Consider the following 23,319-nt stretch of genomic DNA (forward strand, 5'->3'; position numbering starts at 1 on the left):
ACTACTTCCCGTTGGCACTCAAATCCAACGTGAGGTCCTGGCTGATGCATCTGCCAGAGAACTCCATTTCGTTGTGGGCAGATCTATGCCACGAGTTCATCGGCGCTTTCACCGGTGCCCACCAGGAGCCGGGCCGCCCCGGCGATCTGCAGCTTCTCCATTAGAAGGAAGGAGAAACCCTCCTTTAGTATTTGCATAGGTTCAGTAAAGTTCATAGGAATATTCCAAATATCCATCCGACAGCCATAATAGCCGCCTTCCAGTCCAATGTGCGCAACCGCCGAATTCGTGCCAAGATGAACGTGCGGTTGCCCAAGACTATGATGGAGCTATACACCCTTGCAGATAAGTGTGCCCAGATGGAGGAAGGGAGAAAATTTTCTGGTGAAGAAGATTGCATTGATGTTGATTTAGAGGATGATGGTGAATCCACCAATCAGAAGAAGCCCAAGAAGCGAAGGGATAAAGCAGTATTGATCGTTGAAGGGTCTGGCACCCCTAGTACCGGCAAGATCGCCAAGACTAAGGCCCCAGACAAGGAGGTTGCCACGTGCGCCGATTGCCGGGAAGCTGCAGCTGCCGAGAAGGCCGGGAAAAGCGATGGGTCGTACTGCAAGATCCACCGGAATACGGGCAACGACCTTCAGGAGTGCTATCAGGTCGAGCAGTTGGCCAAGAGACAAAGAGCAGAATATAAGAAGCGAGATATGGAAAAGGGTCAAAATTTCACTAGCGGTAAGGGCCGAGGCGATGGAGTAAATTGCCCCGGCAAGCCCTTTCGGAACAAAGGAAAACCCGTCGAGGGCCAGAAGAAAGAAGTCTGTGGTGATGAGAGTGACAAGGGGGATGAAGAGGAAACCAGTGAGCAGGAGTTTCAGAAGGCCATAGATGCCCTGTGCATTGATGGAGGTGCATCTTTGCACACCTCTCATCGCCAACTGAAGCGATGGGCTTGGGAAGTCAATGTCGTGGAACTAGCGCCGGAGGCCCGGAAGCCGCTCAAATGCTCCCATACCCCCATCATCTTTGACGAAGAGGACATCCTAGCTGCACCACTGCGGTAGGATGCTTGACATTGTTGGTTTCTCCAACAATTCGCAACCTCAAGGTCACAAAGATCTTGGTGGACGGTGGGGCCGGACTGAAACTGATTTCCCTGGCAGTTATCAACAGGCTTCAGATAGCAGAGGAAGAGTTAGAGGTTACTGGCACATTTAAGGAGTCAACCTCGGCAGGAGTCATCCTAAAGGGAAGATTACATTACTAGTAACGTCTGTGGGAGAGCTTAATTACTGGACTGAGAGGATTGTGTTTGATGTATTTGACCTCCCCCTGCCGTACTATGGGATCCTTGGACGCCCAGCCTTGGCTAAGTTCATGGCGGCATCCCACTATGCTTACAATACCCTGAAGATGCATGGGCCGCTGGGAGTCCTCACCATCCCGTCAGATGAGAAAGATGCCATCATTTGTGTGGACAAGATGTACAGGGACGCGGTCATGGCAGAGGCTGCGACGGTAGCAGTTCCCCCCAAGGAGAGCAAAGGAAAGAAACAGGATTTTAGGGCCACTGGCAAAGAGTCCAGGAAGCGTGCCCCCTCCAAGTGCACGACACCCATTGACGACGTGCCAGAGTGTTCCAACAACAAGAAATCCAAGGTTGCTGCTCCGCAAATGAAAAAGGTCCTGGCAGGGCTGGCTGGCGTTGATGGTACTGTCACCAGCAACGCCACCCTCGATGACAAATAGGAAAGTGCACTCGTTGCCTTCCTGTGGGCGAATATCAATGTGTTTTGTTGGCAACCATCTGATATCCCCGGTGTTCCTAGGGAGGTAATCGAGCACCACCTTGTTGTTGCCCACACGCCAGAACTGTTAAGTAGAACGTCCAGAAGCAGGCCTTGGAGAGGCAGCAGTTCATTGCAGAAGAAATCAAGAAGCTTGAAGCGGCTGGTTTGGCCAGAGGAGTGCCACATCCCACTTGGCTAGCAAACCCAGTAGTATTCCGGAAGGCGAATGGAAAGTGGAGGCTGTGCATTGACTTCACAGACCTCAACAAGGCTTGCCTAAAGGACCCATTCCCCTTGCCGCGTATTGATCAGATAGTGGATTCCACCTTAGGTTGTGACTTGCTCTCATTTCTGTATGCCTATTCTGGGTACCACCAGATCTTCATGTCAATGGAGGACGAGGAGAAGACATCATTCATCACTCCATGTGGTACATATTGCTTTATCCGCATGCTATTCGGATTAAAGAGTGCCGGGTCCACCTTTGCAAGGGCAGTCCATATTGGTTTTGAACCCCAGCTGCACAGAAACATTGTGGCTTATATGGATGACATTGTGGTCAAAACGAAAGACATGGGAACTCTCATTCAGGATTTGGAGGAGATGTTTGCAAATCTATGCAAGATCAACTTGAAGCTAAAGCCAGAGAAATGTGTGTTTGGCGTCCCCTCCGGCAAGCTACTTGGATACTTTGTGTCCCACAGGGGGATCAAAGCCAATCCCGACAAGATCAAGGCCATCGAGCAGATCCAAGTGCCAAGGACAGTCAGAGATGTGAGGCGTCTGATGGGATGCGTTGCCGCGCTTAGCAGATTCATCTCTAAGTCTGCCGAGCATGCCCTACCGTTCTTCAAGATTTTGAAGAAGGCAGGTCCCATGAAATGGACCCCTGAAGCAGATGCAGCTTTGCAAGAGCTGAAGACATACCTGTCCTCCATGCCTACTCTGGTTGCACCCAAACCTCAGGAGCCGTTGTTGTTGTACTTGGCGGGAACAAATCAAGTGGTCAGTGCAGCCTTAGTAGCACAACGAGAGGTCGATGAGAAAGAGAGTGAGCAGAGGCCGGCATGGCTAGAAAAGGATCAGAGCAACAACGAGTACGACAACGATGACAACCCCAAGGACGCGGCAATGAAGAAAGTGGTGCAGCACCCTATGTACTTCTATAGATCCTTGTTACAGGGGGCTAGATCGAGGTACTCTGGCATGCAAAAGTTGATCTTTGGCCTCATCATGGCCTCAAGGAAACTGTGCCACTACTTCCAAGCCCATGGGATCACGGTTGTTACTCGTTTCCCGTTGCAACGGATACTCCAAAACCCAGAGGCTACTGACAGAATAGTGGAATGGGCTTTGGAGTTATCCAGCTTTGGCTTGAAGTTTGAGAGCACATCATCTGTCCAGAGCTGGGCATTGGCAGAGTTTATTGCCGAATGGACGCCAACCCCTGACGAGCAAGTGACAGAGATAGTTGTCCCCGGCAAGGAAGCACCCCAAGAATGGATTATGTATTTTGATGGTGCTTTTTCTCTGCAAGGTGCGGGGGCTGGCGTGCTTCTTATTTCCCCCACCAGGAGCACTTGAAGTACGTCGTCCAGATGCATTTTACACGGGAAGAAGCCGCCAACAATACATCAGAATATGAAGGGCTCCTTGCCGGGCTCAGGATTGCTGCAGAATTGGGAATCAAGAAGCTAATCATTTGAGGAGACTCACAGCTGGTGGTGAGGAAAATTAACAAGGATTACCAAAGTACATTAATGGAGGCATATGTCGAGGAAGTGAGAAGATTGGAGGAGCACTTTGACGGATTGCAAACAGAGCACATACCCCGTGCGGAAAACAACACAGCTGATCATCTGTCAAAGTGTGCTGCGCAGAAGCTCCCTGTGGAACCAGGGAATTTTGTTCTCCATCTTACTCAGCCCTCCGTATCCCCAGCAACAATGGCCCGGAAGAGGAGAAAGTTGGACACCGGAAAGCCTCTCCCGGTCGAGCCGTCCGCTCCCGGCAGAGACCCTGCTGGCAATAACTCCTCACAGCCTGCCAGACCACTCCCTCCTGCTGGGTCCATAGACCCCGCACACGAGGACAGTGCTCCCGCAGCAGAGGAGGTGCCACTAGTCCTCGTTGCCGAGCCACAGGCTCCCACTTGGGCAAGGCACATTGTCCGCTTCCTCCAAACCGGAGAGCTTCCCGGCGATCAAGACGAAGCTGATAGAGTAGCCCGGAGGGCCAGTATGTATTAGTTTGTTGATGACACTCTATACAGAAGGAGGCCCAATGGTGTGAAATTTAAGTGTGTCTGCCGGGAAGAAGGAAAGGTACTGCTGGCTGAGATACATAAAGGAATATGCAGCTCCCACATTGGATCAAGGGCATTAGTTGGGAAAGGATTCCGGCAAGGATTCTATTGGCCCACAACCCTCCAAGATGCGGTCGAGCTAGTCACTAAGTCTGGAGCCTGCCAGTTCCATTCCAAGAAAACCCACCTGCCTGCCCAAGCGCTTCAGACAATCCCTCTATCATGACCATTTTCGGTCTGGGGGCTCGATATCCTCGGCCCCTTCCCCCGAGCATTCAGGGGCTTTGAATTCTTGTTCGTTGCCATCGACAAGTTTACAAAGTGGCCGAAAGTGACTGCCGTGAGAAAGGTGACTGCCCAGTCAGCTATCAAGTTCTTGAAAGATCTGGTGTGTCGTTTCGGAGTTCCGGCAAGGATCATCACAGACAATGGCACCCAGTTCACGAGCCGCGACTTCATGCAATATGTTCATGCCCTCAGATGGAAGTTCCAATTCGCCTCTGTGGCACACCCCCGGAGCAATGGACATGCTGAGAGGGCGAACGCTGAAGTGCTACGCGGAGTCAAGACAAGAACCTTTGATACGCTGCAAAAGCACGACAAGCGGTGGATCGAGGAGCTGCCGATAGTTCTCTAGTCCCTCAGAACGACACCAAACCGAGCTACCGGGCACTCCTTCTCCCTGGTCTACGGGGCAGAAGCAGTTATTCCCACGGAACTCATTTACGGGTCGCCTCGAGTACTTTCTTATGATGAGATCGTACAAGATCAGCACCGGCGTGACGATGCTGTGCTACTCGAGGAGAACCGTCTCCGGGCTGCTACGCGTGTTGGACGCTATCAGCAAGCCCTGCATCGCTATCATAGCCGCAGGGTTGACGCCCGGAGTTTTGAGGAAGGTGACATTGTCCTTAGGCGCGTTCAGTCCGCCAAGGGTACACACAAGCTGTCACCAAAAGTGGGAAGGCCCTTACTGGGTAGTACGAGTCACCAGACCTGGCGCAGTCCATCTGGAGACCGGAGATGGCACTCTGTTGCAAAACTCATGGAATATTGAGCATTTTTGTAAGTCTACCCGTAAGGCGCGAGGTTGCCGGGCCGAGCCTGGCAGCCACCCATTTGTACAGGCCTTGCCTCAGTTGCATGTAACCCCTTGTACATAGCCGGGGCGATGACCCCGTGCGAGAATAAAGAAGCGCTGTAGAGGGGCCCCAACCTAGATTGCATGCATGCATAAGCATTTCAGATTACTGCATAAGCATTTCATGAGCATCTGCATATGCATATAGATAGGATTGCATCCTGCATTCATTCTCATTTGCATGAAGTTACAGGTTCTCATCATGGACTTGGCTCCGACAAAGAGATGAGAAGATTTCCCGGCACTGCGATCCTGGCAAGCCAAACAGATAAGTTCTACCTCTTGTCCATTCGTGTTCTGTAAGCTATAACTTATGCATTAGAAAACCTCGCCACTCCTTTTAGACTTAGGTGCTCCCATTCCTGGCCTGAACGCTCCTTCAGTCAGGGTGGTTGTAGTTGCCTTTGGTAAAGGGAAGTTGGCGAGGGGCTGGTCCTTCTGTCTGCAACCCGACATATAAGGTTCTTAGGCAGACAAAAAGAAGGCCGGCAGGATAGCCTTCCGGGGCAAACTCGTTTATTTACACTAAATAGGCATCTCACCTCTGCATGGACGTATACATGCACGAGTTCTCGGCAAGGTTTATATTTTTCATTGATATGCTGATACAAGTACAAGCATTACATAACACAAACATGGACTTGCGAGATTACATTATATGAATTAAAATTTGGCAAGTGCCTACAGATTTAAGATTGAAAAAAGATAAGTGCCCATGATGCCTTTGCCCTTGTCCATCTCTTACAGGACGAGGTCAAAGAGGCAGAGAGCGGGCACGACTGGAGTCCGGCGCCTCCCCAGGATCAGGACGACGCCATTCCCCAGCGTGGAAGGAAGACCCGGAGGACGCAGGCGGTGACGCTGCCGGAGGCACATGTGGAAGGGCACGGAGTCACCGACAAACACGACTCGTCGGAACGGTCGCCCCCATTCTTGACGCGTCATGGGTCGTCGTCCGCATCACTACCACCTGAAGACCCCAGATCATCAGGTACACCGAGCACCATGCTCTCTGGCTCCCCGCACAAAGAGCATGGTTGTCCCAAGTGGCCCTGACGTCGGAAATCACCACATGTCCCAAAGACGTGTACGAAGACGAGAATCCCTCCTACACAGACAGAGGGAGACACCTGGAGAAGTCGGACCTGCCCCCGCCAATGGCAGGCCCCTTCCAAAGCTCCTCCCGCGTGTCACACAGGGACGAAGAATGAGGAGCGACTAGCTACCATGCCCCGCACTCGCCACGGGCCTCGGCATGGTGTCGTTCACATCTCCTCCCACTAAAATCAAGGCTACGGGCGGCGCAACGATAAATTCACCGGAGTCGCCACCTCTGGCGTTACCGCCACGCCGCCCGACCATCCTCATGGCCACAAAAGATTCGAAGCTAAAGCCTGGAGGCCAGCCCCAGGCTCCCCTTTCCGGCATTCTCAGGATGGAGCAAGACAGAAGAAGAAGTGGATGCTGTTGGAGGCCTCCGTTCCTCCCCCGCTCTCCCTTTTATAGGCAGACGAGGTGGGATGGGGGCTGGATCCACGGTGAGTGACCACCTCCCTCCTCCACCAGTTTAAGGAAGCCGGGCGCTCGCCATCATGCTCTCTCACGCCACTCGCCTCCGGCACCTACCCCGCGTGATGCATGCTGCATACGTGGCTAAGGATAAGGGCACAATGGGAAGAGTAAATTGGCAGTTTCCATCCTGTGCATTAAATTCATTCACGGGCCATTACTGGAGCAGTCCCACCACCATTGGCTTTGCTCGACGCAAGGGAAAACTGGAAATTGGCCCGAAGTCCAGACTAATGAAGAAGCAAAGATCTCAATAGACCAGCTTCTTCAACAAGCGCTGCCTGTGCACTTGTTAGGCCCTACCCCGACGACACTCGGTAGCGTGATCATGGCAGGCCCGGGGGCTTCTATCGGTGCAATAGACCCAGGGCCTGTTGACCTGACTGTGCACAGGCACAAGATCAAGAGTGGAGCACCATAGCAAGAGACTAAGAGACTTGAAGAACCAGCCAACAAATCAGAAGGAACCAAGACTAAGACAGAGAAGCCAGATTGTCGAGGCAGAATCTTCCCTTGCAGGGCATGCGAGCCCGGCAAGGGGCGAGGCCACCCTCAGAAGAAGAGGACCAAGGCATCCCGGCAGGGCCTGCCGGGACTCGCGAAGACCAGCTCGCCCCACCGACTACTCCACCACGACCCGCGTTGTGGATCGGTGCGGTGTCAAGACGCGGGATGATTAAGTGGCAACCATTCGCCATGTGGCGGCCACTTCCTACCAAGTAAACCCACAAATGACACCCGTCTAGAGACATGTCAAGCAAGTAGACGTGGATCTGGCAGGTTAGCCCGGCAAGCCTTGCCGGGCAACCAAAGATGTGACACTAAGCGGCGCATTAAATGCACGCTGCTAGCCTGCAGAGTTAGGTATGATAGCTCTGTTTGCTATCATATCAGTATCTAATGACCAATTTGCCATTGTGGTAACCCCTTGATCTATAAAAGGAGGCCCATGGCAACGATTAGAGAGTTTGGAGAGCTTAGACTATCCACACACCCGTACGCGCGTAGTCGCCACTGCCCAGAAGCAACCCTGCTGGGCAAGTGTATTGCGCACCATCACCACCTTTTCCTCAATCAATCCACCAAAGCAAGAGTAGGGTTTTACGCCTCACGGCGGCCCGAACCTGAGTAAAACTGATTGTGTGATCCCTTCCGCGCTGCCATGCGTTGGTCTGCTCTTTGTGCAACACGACCCCCCTGCCGAACCGGCAAGGGGCCGTTGCGGTCCCATAGATGGCCGTAGTTTCCCACGACAGTTACGAAAGTAGACCCACCGATTTGAACTAGGTGGTTCTTTCGGTTCAGGGGTATCACGAGAATTTTGCGTGTCGGGATTTCACAGGAGGTGGGAGTTTTCGTGCGCGTTGTAGTTTTGGGATAGCAAGGCGCGGGTTGAGATGGAGGGAATTTTAGGAGCACAACGAGACAAAGATATATATTAAAATTTCGGGATAACAAGGCGCGGGTTGAAATTTCTGGACAAGCCTATCATGTACTGTACCAAATCAATTCACACTTCCCTCGACGAAAAAACAAAAAGAAACCAATTCGCACCACACAAGAGAGTCTAGCCCCGTGTACTGTACCAAATCAATTCGCACTACAAATGCCATTAAAAACTTTGAATCCATGTTATGTTCAATTAAAATATTTTGCTACGTGTATAATGCATGCAACCTCCTACTCAAATGAACGTTTTGGTGCATTCCAAACGTATATACTACCGCTTCAATATGCACTAAATTTGAATTCGTTTCTCTAATTGAATAAGATCTACAAGCATGGTTGTTGTCAAGTTAAACCATTTGAATTCGTTTCTCTATTTTAATAAGATCTACATCATCATTATTGTCAAGTTAAACCATCGTTTGAATATTATCTTCACAGCACACCACATGATTACTGCCGAGTTAGATATGAACTATGTGTACTATATGAACTCGAACTCGATTTTTTGAATCCACTTTATGTTGATTTCAAATCACAGTACATTTCAAGCTCTTGCTAGATCTTCATAATCTAAACCATGTCTCATATGTATAACGTGTTTATCATATAATCTATGGTGCTCCGCTCCCTACGCCTACAAGTATTTAGATGCGAGTTGCAAACGCCACACATTATCACAAAATAAAATAAAATGTGAGATTGTTCGATATATAGTATGGTTTAGATCGTTCGATATCTAGTTGTGAGCTGCAAATGCCACACATTATCACACATTCAAATAAAATATGAGATTGTTTGATATATAGTATGGTTTAGATTGTTCGATATTAAGCTGTGAGTTGCAAACACCACGCATTATCACATTATGGTATAACATGTCCAAACCACACCACGCATATCACCGCTATATTCGTGCATGCATTGGTTTATAACACTATGATCTCTTTTTCAAATATACGAATCCACTTACATATCGAATTATGATCTTTGTTAGTCTCTTACACCCACACAATCCTCTAACCTTTGTAGCTAGCACTAACTTTCTCTCGTGCATGCACACGCCGTCCTCGCCCTCCCCCTCCCTCAGCACTATATCCATCGCGCACATTCATTTTTTTCTTTAGGTCGTTCTCCCACGGTCTGCACAACTCCTTTCCAACACACACCGATTGATAAACCTCTCCAGCATGTCTGCCTACCACATACACACGCACTTTCCATCTTCTCCTTTCTCTGTCCATGCCTCGTGTCTCTCATACGGTCTCACACACGTGTAAACTCTCGCCACTCTTTTCATTGATCTCACAATCGCACACTCCTCCCCCTATCTAGCTGGTCGGCCTATCGCACCACCTCCTAGCTTCATCTCTCTCTCTATGCGTCTCTTTGGGCCTTATTTGCCTCTAACAAATGGATATACACCGACCGATCTCCCGCTATACATATAGCTAGCTAGGTCGTTTATAACTCGTTTCCCCACGCGCCGATCGATCTACCTCATTAGTTATGCCTCTCCCTTCCTCTAACACACAACAATTGATCTACCGATCTAGTTAGGTCTGCTTACCAAACACATGGTCCCCCTTCAACATCCAGGCATGCCTCCCAACATATCTATCACGCACGCGCACACACAGAAACACATCCCCACTCCTCTTGATAATATTGCAGTTGTACCCTCAGTTTGTCTAGTAGGACTCTCCCACCATCTCCGAGAAGCAACTCCACCCACTAAAAAAATACAGTTCTGTGATGATACGTGTTTGTCACAATAGGTCACGTTTTCTGTCATGCATGTACATCCATGATGATTTTATGACAGAATCAAGATAGTCATACCTGTGCTGTCGTAGAAGTGTTCCATGACATTACCAAAATTATCATCACGGAAGTGTCCACTTCCATGACGATAAATCGCACGTCATAGAATTGCTTTCGTCAAGGGTAACCGACACGTGCATCCACCATAACGGGTCACCGTTAAGCTATTGGGTTTCGGTTTGGATCTGGTAACCCGTTAACAGCCCAGACCAATGGGGATTTTCCACATGTAAAATTCTCAATGGCGAGAGGAACCACATGTCGGCTCAGCGTTGGGACAGATGTCATCCACTCATTGGACTGAAGGCGCCTATGATACGTCGACATGTGGCACGGCCCAACAGAGGCCCATTCAGGTGAAAAGGCCGGCCCGTTTGACTTGGTTAAAAGGTAGCGGACCGGCCCACGGAAATCCTATTAACGGCATGTTCGCATATAGCCCCTTTACAGCCCGCTAACTCATGACCCGTTATGGCCTATCCGAATTAGGCCCAATAGCGTCATCTCGGTCGTCCAATATGATTCCAGCCTATTGTAACTTCCGGCCCATGTATGGCCCGTGACGTCTTTCGGTCCAGATGAGGCCCTTTGTAACTCTTGGCCCATTAACGGCTCGTGGTGAAACTGCCCCGTAATGAACAGTGTATCGCTTTATACCCATTAACGACCCATTATTCCATTGGGCCATTTCCAGCCCGTGTTATCTTTCGGCCTTGTCAGGGCCCATTTATTCTTGGGCTCATTTCTAGCATCGGTTACTTATGGCCCGTTACTGGCCTTTTCTGCTTGTGGGCCAAATTCAGCCCGTGGTTACAGTCGGCCCGTTTGTGGCACGTTAATCCGTTGGGCTGTTTTCATAGCATCATCAAATACGTCCGATTAATGACGTGCCATTATGGTCGGCCCATAAATGGACGACTCCAACTCTAGCCTGTTTACGAACCATAATGCGGTCCGTTCTTGGCCCATGTTTGGCCAATCGATCATATGTCCTGTAGAAGGCCCATTGATGCTACGCCCCGTAGAAGGCCCATTGTTTCTACGGCCCATAGAAGGCCCATTGTTTCTATGTCCCATAGGAGGCTCGTGGTCACTATAGTCAATACGTAGCCCATGGTTATTGTGGCCTAGTTTTAAAAAATAGGTTATTGTGGCCACTAGCAAACCGCGGAAAAAGAACTGCACTGACTACAAGCAAGCAAATAAACAATACAACATGGAAATAAATAAGCAAGCAACTTGCGCTAGGATTTCATGGCTATTACACATATTACATCCATTGGGCATCAAAGTTAGCCACCAGTGCAAATATAGGGAACAAAGCAGCATATCACATACACTGGTTGTCAAAGTCGGCAACCAGTGCAAATAAACGCCGCAGAAAAACAAGTTCAGAACTGAAACCACTTCAGAAGACCTCAAGAAACAATATCCTGGGTACCAATAATGCTGGCAAGACACTTAGCAAGCTTATTAACTTTCTCTTGTTTGGCGCTTAAATCCTCTAGCGCTTGCTGTTGCACCAGTAAGTATGCATCTGAATTCTATAGGGACTTCCTTAGTCCTTCGGCTTCTTGCCGCATCACAGCTGACTGATGCCTTTCAGTTTGTAGCTGAGACTGAAGAAGCCGAAGTGATTCAGGCAGCGAGTTTGAAGAGCTTGTGCCAGCGGTACTAGCCAGTAACTTGAACACTACATCAACGGAGGACTGTGGGGTTGCCTCACTATCTACAAGATCATTTTTGTCACCTTTCTTGGAGACCACCTGGGTTGTCTCACTATCTTGAACCTTATCTGCATTACTTTCTCTACCATTGCGTAGTAGGGTGCTCTTCTGCAATATTATCTTCGCATTCTACAAGAGAAACAAGCAGACACATCACATGTTTAGCATGTAGTATACGAAACTCATTTTGGTAAACCGGTTCAATAGTAAGGTGGACAGGATAAGAACATGAAACAAACATATATCTATGTACTATGGTCACTGTATTGTCCATATCATTCTAGTTTGTGTTGCCAAATCAAGATAGGGACATAGTTCAAAGCATATATTTTTACACAGCAGCATAGACATAAAATAAGTGTGAGACACTACACAACACTCGCAAGACTTGTAATGTGCATCACATGAGAACATAACTGTTTATACAACTGAAACCGAAATCAACATAGAGCAAGAAGTTAGAAAAACAATCTAGTTAAAGAAATAGGTTTAAAACATACTTGTTGCGCCATTGGAGTTTCAATTGGATCCTTCAAATTTGAAAGTAGTTGGTATGAGTAAATACAGTGATGCAACAGCAAAGGAGTATGGACCGTAGCTACGTAATCTGACCTGAGAACAGTTGCTCTTCTGGTTTAAACATGGAGTTTGGGTTCACTGTGGTGGTCTTCGTGTTTTGGGCACTACAGTTGCTTTATAAACTGCTCGTATGTGGGTACTCTATGGTGGACATGGTGCCGTCTCAACTAGAAGTGGGTTACTATCCGCTGGGGTTGGGGTTAGATGGGTTGTAGCTGGTTCTCTGTCCAACGATGTAAGTGTGCAATCTGGAAGAGTCTCGATTATGTGTGGTGGGGCTAGTTCGTGGGCTAGTACAACCATGGTTCAATCTGCATCGACGGGTAGCACCATCTTTTGTGAAGAACGGGTTTTTTCTCCCTTAGATACTGCCATCACCCCCTCCAATTCAAATTGCTGATACACAAGAAAAGAAATTGAACGTACAAACATTGTATGATAGACTAATGTGGTAATTCACATATATATTGTCTAACCAAATAGGACAACATGACACAATTTCACATATATGATGGCTAACGAAATAGGATATCATGACATAGTTTCAGATATATGATGGATAACTTAACAGGATATAATGGCATAATTCAACATATGATGAGTATCTAAATAGGATGACATGAAAAAACTATATAATGTCTTTCTAAAATAGGTTGGGATGAAATAATTCACATACATCTTGTCTAAGTATACATGATGGCATGATATAATTGACATAATTGATTCTTATACTAAGCAACTGGCACTCGCATCTAGATCTTCAAACTAAGCAGATGGAATTTAATATTGTGCATATGATGTCTAAACTAAGCAGTTGAAGACACCATATGCATGATATGAGAAATATAAGCATTGCAAATTAGAGCATACACCTCAGGTGGGATATAGGACTGGTCATCTGTCTTTGAATCCTCCTGTGAGGATCTACTTGTAACCATCGAGATATATGCTTCAACAGGTACCATTGCCTGCTCTGAAGACCTTGTTTTCACTCCTGATTTTTCCATAACCGGCTCAAATGGCTGATACACATGAAGAGTAGTTCAATATACACAGATTGTCGACAAATGGAATATGCAATGAAAGAAAGGATGCCATGAGATAATTCACATATATGATGCCTGGCTACATGGCGGTGCATAATTCACATATATGATAACTGGCTGAAAAAGTTGGTATTGCATAATTCACATATCTGATATAGAAAGCAAACAGGAGGCATTCACACAAAACATGTCTAATCTAAGCAGATGGCATGGCAATGCAAGACACCATATGCATGATATGAGCAATATAACCCTGCCAAGTTAGAGCATGCACCTGGGGGCGGGGAATACGACTGGTCATCTGTCCTTGAATCCTCCTTTGAGGAGCTATCTGTAACCGGCAAGAAATCTGCATCGATAGGTAGCACTGACTACTCAGAAGACCTTGTTTTTCACTCCCGATTTTCCCATGACTGACTCAAATGGCTAATGCACAGGAAGAGTAGATGAATGCATAAACATTGTTGACGAATGGAATACATTATAAAAAAATATGGCACGATACAATTCACATATACGATGAAACAGGATGGCATTGCATGATTCACGTATATGATGCCTGGCTAAAGAAGATGGCATTGCATAATTCCCATATACTCCCTCCGTTCCTAAATATTTCTCTTTCTAGAGATTTCAAATGGACTACCACATACAGATGTATATAAACATATTTTAGAGTGTAGATTCACTCATTTTGCTCCATATGTAGTCACTTGTTGAAATCTCTAGAAAGACAAATATTTAGGAATGGTGGGAGTATGGTATAGAAACCAAACATGTGGCATTCACACAAAGCAAATCTAAACTAAGCTGATGACATATAAGATGTATAATGTAAGCAATGCGAGGCACCATATGCATGATATGACCAACATCAGCATGCCAGGTTAGAGCAAACACCTCAGGGGCTAAATAGGAGTGGTCGGCTCCCTCTGAATCCCCCTCTGAATAGTTATCTTCCTCTAGAATATAATCTGGAATGGCGGGAGGGGGGCCCACTTCGCCCACCATAGAGCGCTGTCTGCATGACATTATATTCCCACGCAACGGTCTTCTCTTTTTCTCTACATGTTCAATACGATTGTGTACAATAATTGACATCCATAATAAAAAGACATAGTTAGATTATGTATGGCCTAAGGGGTGCATGTAGAAATCAAGACTGATGGTAGCAAACTAGTGGATAGATCCAAAACTAATGATAGCAGGTAGATTATAGCTTCAGTTTAAAAAGATAGACGATGGATCATCTACTGTTCGTTGCCCACCCAACATGATCCACATAGAAGACCCAAGATGAACTAGATAGTAGACAGATAATATTCGTTGCTGCCTCGATATGTACCCCACAGGCATTTTAAAACTCAAGTTTGAACATTAGTTTGGACCTGACTCAGAGTCTAAGAGGTGAACAGGACGATAAAGTAGCAGCTAATAATAACCGATGTATAACGTAAGTAGACACAAAAGAGTGCGACCTCTCTTCAGGAACTGTGTAGTCCTCAGGTTCATCTGCTCAGTCGATGATGGTAATGCAGTTGGCGTGGCTGCCGGCAACGGGGAAGATGATCTGAGGCGGCGAAAGAAAGTCTGCAGGGTCAATCTTTGCTGCAGTGAACGCTTCCGTTGATGGTGCACCTTATGTGGGGTGGATGACGGCACGGCAGGAGCAGGACATAACACACAGAGTTTTATTTGACACCTATCTAACAATAAAGTAAATCTGTAAGGGCTCCTTAGAATTGGAGGATTCTATAAATGCAGGGACAAGAAAAACATATGAATAGGGCATGAATGCACGTGCAAAATAGAGCATTTGCAAACATAGGATTTCTGTCAACCTGGGTGTTTGGTTCACATGAATTGGAAGAACACAGGAATGGAGAAACATGGTCAAATTAAAGTCAAACCACGTGGAAATGAAAAAAATAAGAATCTTTTTATGCCAGTAATGCAATTAGTCTCTTAATGCATATTAATTTGAAAAGGACGTCCAAGTGGATATTAAAATTCCTACATTTTTTCTTTGAACGAGACACCAAAGGAAAAAATCCTCTAGTTTGATTTGCTCCATTCCTTCTAAGCAAATGCACAAATAGTAGTACCATAGTAAAGTTTCCAATTCCTATGTTTTCAACTTTTGCTTTGAATCAGTGGAGATTCTAGTAGGAAGTCTTCAATAGGCTGAAGGCTACCCTCGAAATATTTTGTGAGCTCAGATTTGGTCCACATTAGTATCATATAATGGCTATCTTGCTAAACCGATTAAAATTGTGGTTCAAAAGAGCATTTAGTTTTCTCCCTGTTAACTTTGTGACCACGATTCATTAATTTCTAGATGCAACTGTTTTGAACCAAAGGATCCCTGAATGATTGACATGAATGCAGAGTAACAAAGTGATGCGACGAGTGTACAACCTCTTTGGCATATCCTTGTCAACCTCAGCATCATTGGGTTGGAAGTGGAGGAGGGTGATGCTGGTGTGACTGTTGGAGGCGGGGAAGAAGATCTGAGGCCTCTAGATACGACGCCGAGGGTACTGCTCCGCTGTGATGGACGGTTCCATCGTTGGAGCAGCTCCGGTGAGGTGTACGATGGCGAGGCTGAAGCAGGACAACACAGAAAACATTTATCTGAAGTGGGACTCTAATATCATCTGCAATAGATGATGTAAAATACATCACCAAAAAGTGCTAGATGTAAAATGCATCAGCCGCGCCACGGCTGCTCCGACAGATGATGTAAATACTATTCACTCTAAACTTAACTGAAGAAACTGAACTTTACAGTCGAAACTGAATTTTACTGTCGAAACTGATTGAACTAGTAGCCGAGCATTGCAATGGAAGTTTAGGGCATTCAAGCACTAGTAGCAGAGAAGCAGTGATCTAAATGAGCAGCCACTCGACCAGGGAACACACTAGCAGAGAGCAACTCGTGCAGCAGCACCGCGAGCGAGTGCTAAAGCAGCAACTCTTGTAGCTGCCGGAGGTCATGCCGCAGTAGCAGCAACGCGAGCCAGAGGAAGAGCAGAGCAGCAACACGAATGAGAGCAAGAGCAGAGCAGCAGCGCGACCGACAACAATAGCAGAGCAGAGCAGCAGCACGAACGAAAGCAAGAGTAGTGCAACAGCGCGACCGACAGCAAGAACACAGCCGCAGCGCGAGCCGGAGCAGCAGCAGCGCAAGCGAGAGCCGGAGCAGGAACAACTAGTGCCAGTGTGGAAGACACTGCTGAGGAAGCAACGACATGGGGGAGAGACGCCATGGATGAAGTGGCCGGTGATGGCGCTGTCGATGGAGACCCGCCATGCCTACTTGGTATCGAGCACCGACAGCCCCGTGAGATTGAATAAAAGATAAAATGTAGCGGTGAGTACAGAACCTCCATGGTGGCGCCGAGTAGGCCTCGGCTTCATTGGAGGAATTGGTGAGGGTGCTGCAGTTCCTGTGGCGCAGGTCAAGATAGCGTTGTGGGGATGGAGGTGGCGCGATAGACGAGGCAAACATCGGGGCAGCTCCTTGGAGGTGGAGGACAGGGCGGCTGATCCGGCGGGACGACGAGATCAACGACGGATCCTCATCCGCTGTGGTGGATGAGGGACGGTGAGCTGTTGCAGTGGACGACGTCGTCGGGGAAGAGTCTCCGGCTGGGCGGCGGTCGGGAGGCCGACGGAGGAGCGTGGGGTTTCACGGGTTTTTGCGGCGTCGGTGTACGAATGGGGGGCGAAGGGGAAGGTAGGGGGGAGCCATGGCTTAGGGACACGCTTGTCCGAAATGTAGTGTAAGTTACGAACGTAACCCACCGGTTTTGACCACGCGACATCGAGGCGGCATTTCTGGCTGAGGGGTAGAAGGGGGATTTCGCGTGTCTGGGCTGCGGGACAGATTTCAGATGAGGAGGGAGTTTTCACGCGTGTCGAAATTTCGGGATAACAAGGCGCGGTGCGGGTTGAAGAGGCGGGAGTTTCACAGCAAAAGAGACAAAAGATACTCGAGCTTGAAAATTTCAAGATAACAAGGCGCGGATTCCATGTTCGGCAGAACAAACTTAACATGTACAAAAAACAATTCATACAAGACACAAGAGAGTCATGTCCCCTTTTACTATATTGCTATAAATGCCATTGAAAAAACTACAAGAAAAATGTAAAAAAATCGGGAGAACAAGATTACCCTATACAATACCAAATCAATTCGCACTTCCCTCAACAATAACAAAAGTCAAATCAATTCCCACCACAAGAAAGATTCATGTCCCTTTTTATATGATTACAAATGCCAGGATCTCGAATTTCAATTTTTGAATCCAAGTTATGTTGAATTCAAATATATCATTAGGTGACCTCGTGGTTTATAATAGATGTAGTCCTATATTTTTATCTTCCATCTTATATGAACATTTTACTCCACCCTATGAACATATATATTGTCATCTACCATATGGACTAAATTTGAATGAATTTTCCTTATCTAAATACGATTGTTGTCAAGTTATACCATCATTTAAATATTATCTTGATAACGGAAAACATGCATATAGCAGTAATCCTATTTCACTATGAACTACATGTACCATACGATCTCCAATTCAAATATTTGTATCCATTTTATGTTGAATTCAAATCACAGTACATTGGCCTAGGTAGCGAGATGTTCGAAATAATCTAAACCCTATTTTCCAATGTATAATTTTTGGCCAAATTGGGACAAGTTTTGGTATAAGCTTCTTGCAAAACGGAGATTCTCTCAACAAGCCTCGTGGTTCCGAGAGGGAACGTGTCACCTTTGTGTGTGAAATGATATGCGCTTCCTCCCCCTTGATTTTCTTTACATAGGCAACATAGAACTATATGAGTGCCCTGTTAAATTTTGGAATTAGTCCGGGTTTGTTTGGCCTTTTTTATACATTAATGGAGTTTCTGGTCATTTAATGTGCATAATTCAATTTTGAACTACAAGCACACGCTCCAGTGCACCAAAGTTGGTTGAAAAATAACATGTGTGTGTCCTCCGGTGAATTTCTAGGTCCCATGCAAGAAATGGGAATGAATTTTAAACATCTGGGCATCATGGCTTGGACGAGAACATTGAGAAACTTGGTTTTAAAATTCTTGTAAATCCAAAACACGCCTGGAAATCATGAAAGTTGGAATGGTGTCATTTCATGGTACTAACATGCGGTGGTAACAAATTTGGCCAAATTGGAACCAGTTTTGGTATAAGCTTCTTCTAAACTGGAGCTTCTCTCGAGAAGGCTCGTGGTTCTGGGAGGGAACATGTCACCTTTGTGTGCGAAACGATATACTCTCCCCCCCGTTGATTTTCTTTACAGAGGCAACATAGAACTATATGGGTGCCATGTTAAATTTTGGAATTATTCTGGGTTTGTTTGGCCTTTTTTTACATTAATTGAGTTTCTGGTCATTTAATGTGCATAATTCAAATTTGAACTACAAGCACATGCTCCAGTGCACCAAAGTTGGTTGAAAAATCACATGTGTGTCCTCGGGTAAATTTCTAGGTCCCATGCGAGAAATGGGAATGAAATTCAAACATCTAGGCGTCGTGGCTCGGCCGGAAACATTGAGAAACTTGGTTTTTTAATTCCTGTAAATCCAAAACACGCATGAAAATCATGAAATTGGCTTGGTGTCATGACATGGCACCAACATGTTGTTGTAATTTTTCTATCCGATTCGCGAAGGCGCACACATTAACAATCAACAAAGTCATTTTGGAACAAGTGCTATGACGTTACAATCGGAAACACAAGTATTACTGATACTATGGGTGTTCTACTTACCATTTACGTGCCACCACACATCCCTTTTTTTATTAGCTAGGAGGCGCCGTGCAGGGTAGCTATTTGAGTATGGGAGGCATGCGATCAGACCCCTGCGCGTGCTTATTAGGAGGAGAGCCCTTTGACCTCCATCTGCCATCCACCTCTCTCCCAAGGTCTCCATTAATGGCGCCCGAGACCCTATTTCATGGCATGGCTATGTCTCACTCGACTGAGATTTAAGAGAGAAAAAAATCTGAAAAGAATATTTTGCACGAATCTTAACGCACTAAAAAAATACACTTCCGTGATGATACGTGTTTGTCACAGTAGGTCATGTTTTCTGTCATGCATGTACATCCATGACGATTTTATGACAGAACCAAGATAGTCATACGTGTGCTGTCGTAGAAGTGTTCCATGACATTACCAAAATTATCATCACGGAAGTGTCCACTTCCATGACGATAAATCGCGCGTCATAGAATTGCTTTCATCAGGGGTAACCGACACGTGGCATCGACCGTAATGGGTCGGCGTTAAGCTATCGGGTTTCGGTTTGGATCCGATAACCCGTTAACAGCCTGGTGAAAAAGGACGACCCATTAAAAATTAGCAGGCCGACCCATATAAGGCCTACTTGTGTCAGGTCCATTTAAGCCCATGGCCCGTACGAGATGTGTCAATTCGGCCCGTCAACGGCCGGTTAATGATTTGACACCAGTGCAGCCCATCGTCAGTCCGATCCCGTTAACAGCCCGATATATATTTGGGCTCAATATCTGCCAGTGTGGTTTCGGCCTGTTAACGGCCCATTCAAGGGATGGGCCAATTTTCAGGATGTACGTCTTTCGGCCTTTTAGCGACCCATTTAAGTGTTGGGCCAATTTTCGGCCCGGTGTGTCTTTCAGCCTGTTAATGGCCCAAAAATGAGTTGGGCCATTTGCAGTCGGACCTGAGTTTTGGCCTTTTAACGGCCCATGCTCTTCATGGTCCAATACCAGCCCGGTTTCTCTTTTGGCCTGCTAAAGGCCCACAACATAGTTGGGCCATATACAGTACGACCTGACTTTCGGCTTCTTAGCGGCTCATGCTCTTCACGGTGCAGTACGAGCCCGCTGTCTCTTTCGGCCTGCTAAAGGCCCACAGTATACTTGTATCACACCCAATATGCGACCCTATCCTAAAGGAACTCGAAGGTCCCACCAAGGATAGAAGCGCATATTGGAGACGCTTTTGCAAGGTGGATATCATTACATCGTACCATTACATAATAGTTTGGGATACATACAAGAGGCATACAATGCCACATGAATACCACAAAATCATACATAAGAGCAACATCCGACTACGGATGAAACACAAATAGAAACTCAAACGACATCCACCCTGCTAGCCCAGGCTGCCGACCAGGAACCTATCCCTGAACGACGCATAACCTGTACCTGCAACTGTTGTTGTAGTAATCAGTGAGCCACGAGGACTCAGCAATCCCATCACTATGGGTATCAAGACAAGCAAAGCTTAAAGGGGATGGAATGGATAAGTGGTGAGGTTGCAGCAGCGACTAAGCATGATATGGTGGCTAACATACGAATACAAGAATAAGATGAGAAGCTACGCAAACGGTCGCAAACTATTAATGATCAAGAAGTGATCCTGAACTACTTACGTTCAAACATAACACCACCGTGTTCTCTTCTCGACCCACTCGAAAAGAGACCATCACGGTTACACACGCGGTTGGGTATTTTAATTCGAGTCTGGTGTCAAGCTCTCTACAACCAGATATTAACAAATTCCCATCTGCCACATAACCGCGGGCATGGCTCTCGAAAGATTAAACCTTGCAGGGGTGTCCCAACTTAGCCCATTATAAGCTCACGATCCGTGGAGACAATCCTCCATCGCGGACATCCGATCAGACTAGGGATCCTGGCGCACACGACATTTTGAAATTGGTAAAACAAGACCAGCAAGACCGCCCGAATGTGCCGACAAATCCCGATAGGAGCTGCACATATCTCGTTCTCAGGGCACAACGGATGAGACAAGCTACGAGTAAAACCAGCCCTTGAGTTTCCCCGAGGTGGCCCCGCAGGCTGCTCGGTTCGGACCAACACTTAGAGAAGCACTGGCCCCGGGGGGGGGGGTTTAAAATAAAGATGACCCTCGAGTTTATAACTCCCAAGGGAAAGGTTTAGGTTGTTAGGCAAATGGAAAACAAAGGTTGGGCCTTGCTGGAGGAGTTTTATTCAAAGCGAACTGTCAAGAGGGTCCCATACCCCTCACCGTGTTAGGGACGCAAAATCAAGGAACATAACACCGGTATGACGGAAACTAGGGCGACAAGAGTGGAACAAAACACTAGGCATAAGGCCAAGCCTTCCACCCTTTACCAAGTATATAGATGCATTAATTAAAAATAAAAGATATTGTGATATCCCAACATAATCATGTTCCAACATGGAGCAATCTTCAACTTCACCTGCAACTAACAACGCTATAAGAGGGGCTGAGAACAAGTGGTAACTTAGCCAAACAACGGTTTGCAAGGAAAGGTGAAAAAGGTTAGAGGCTATCATGGCAATTTGGGAGGCTTGATAAACAAGTGGTAGGAAGCGCGACATAGCGATAGAATCGAAACAACTAGCATAGCAATGATAGTACTAAGATCTAGGGTAACAGTCATCTTGCCTGAAATCCCACTAGGAAGAAGAACAAGTCCATGAAGAAGACGAACGGGCGAAGATTAACCAAACGTAGACGAACGAATCCTCACGATCGCAACGAAACGGGAACTATCGAGAAGAAGCACAACCGGAAAGAAGCAAACAACACGGTAAACACACAACACATAAACATGACATGATGCTCAACCAAGTATGATGCATGACAAAGGCTATATGATGCTACCCATGGCAAGAGATGATGCATACAAGAACAACACATCAAAGCAAGTTTAAATGAGGCTGGAACAACATATAACAAATCCGGTAAGTCCCCATATGCAAATTTCGAAATTGGTCCAGATGTGAATAAACCTTATGTTAAAGTAGTTAAACAGCAAGTTAAGATGCACCACGATGATCTACACGAAATTCTAGTCAAGTTACATATAAAGTTCATTTAATTCGGAGCTACGACCTAGAAGATATGAGCAACACAAGTTAAACATGGCATTGATGCAAAATGCATTCGAACATCAAGCAAACACACTCAAAACAAGGATTCAACATGACATGATGAAAATACATGCAATTCTAAGCAAGTTACATATAGAGCATGCTCAAAATGGAGCAACGGTGCAACACATACACTCCAAGCAAGATATAACAACAAGCTGCCCAAAACAGCAACTAGGCACTTTGCAATCATCGAAACAACATGCTAAAGGAATGATATGAGCACAAACTTGACATACACTTCATGTACAGATAACATACTTCAAATATCATTAAGGTTCAGGTTCATAGTCATCAATATTAATCCAACATGATCATTGCAAAATGCAACTTTATAATACAGAAGCATATACATGAGCGGAGTTAATATGATGGCATGAAACAAAGATGCTACAGCAACTATACATGGAAACCAAGGGCATGGAATCAAATTACACATAACAAAGAGCAACATTATGATAGCATGTTTGCAATCATCGAACCGAGGCATATGATGTCCAAAATTAACAACCATGGCCTGTGAACATAGAACTCATAGGATAATTCAAAACATGTAATCGGAGCATCTCCAAAAGAGGCATGAATCAATTAATAACAAGCTCACAACATGGCATCATGAAGTTAACAGAAAATTGGAACATTATATAGGCATGTTCATGGCAATTAAAACATATGCTACAGGACTTATATGAGGCGTCAGAAGGCATGGACCGGTAGAGCATAACATATATAACAATACATGTCAACTAAGCATCTTCAGATTATGCACGGATTAATTAATAACATCAAGCAAAGATAGTATCATGATATGACAGAAACAGAATTGACAGAAAGTTAACAGCAAGTAGCCCACTTCACAAGCTTCATGCACTCACTACATGGCATATAAAAATACATAGATTACATCCCTGTAAAGATGGC

The sequence above is a fragment of the Triticum aestivum genome, chromosome 4D (assembly GCF_018294505.1).
Source record: "Triticum aestivum cultivar Chinese Spring chromosome 4D, IWGSC CS RefSeq v2.1, whole genome shotgun sequence".
Taxonomy (NCBI): domain Eukaryota; kingdom Viridiplantae; phylum Streptophyta; class Magnoliopsida; order Poales; family Poaceae; genus Triticum; species Triticum aestivum.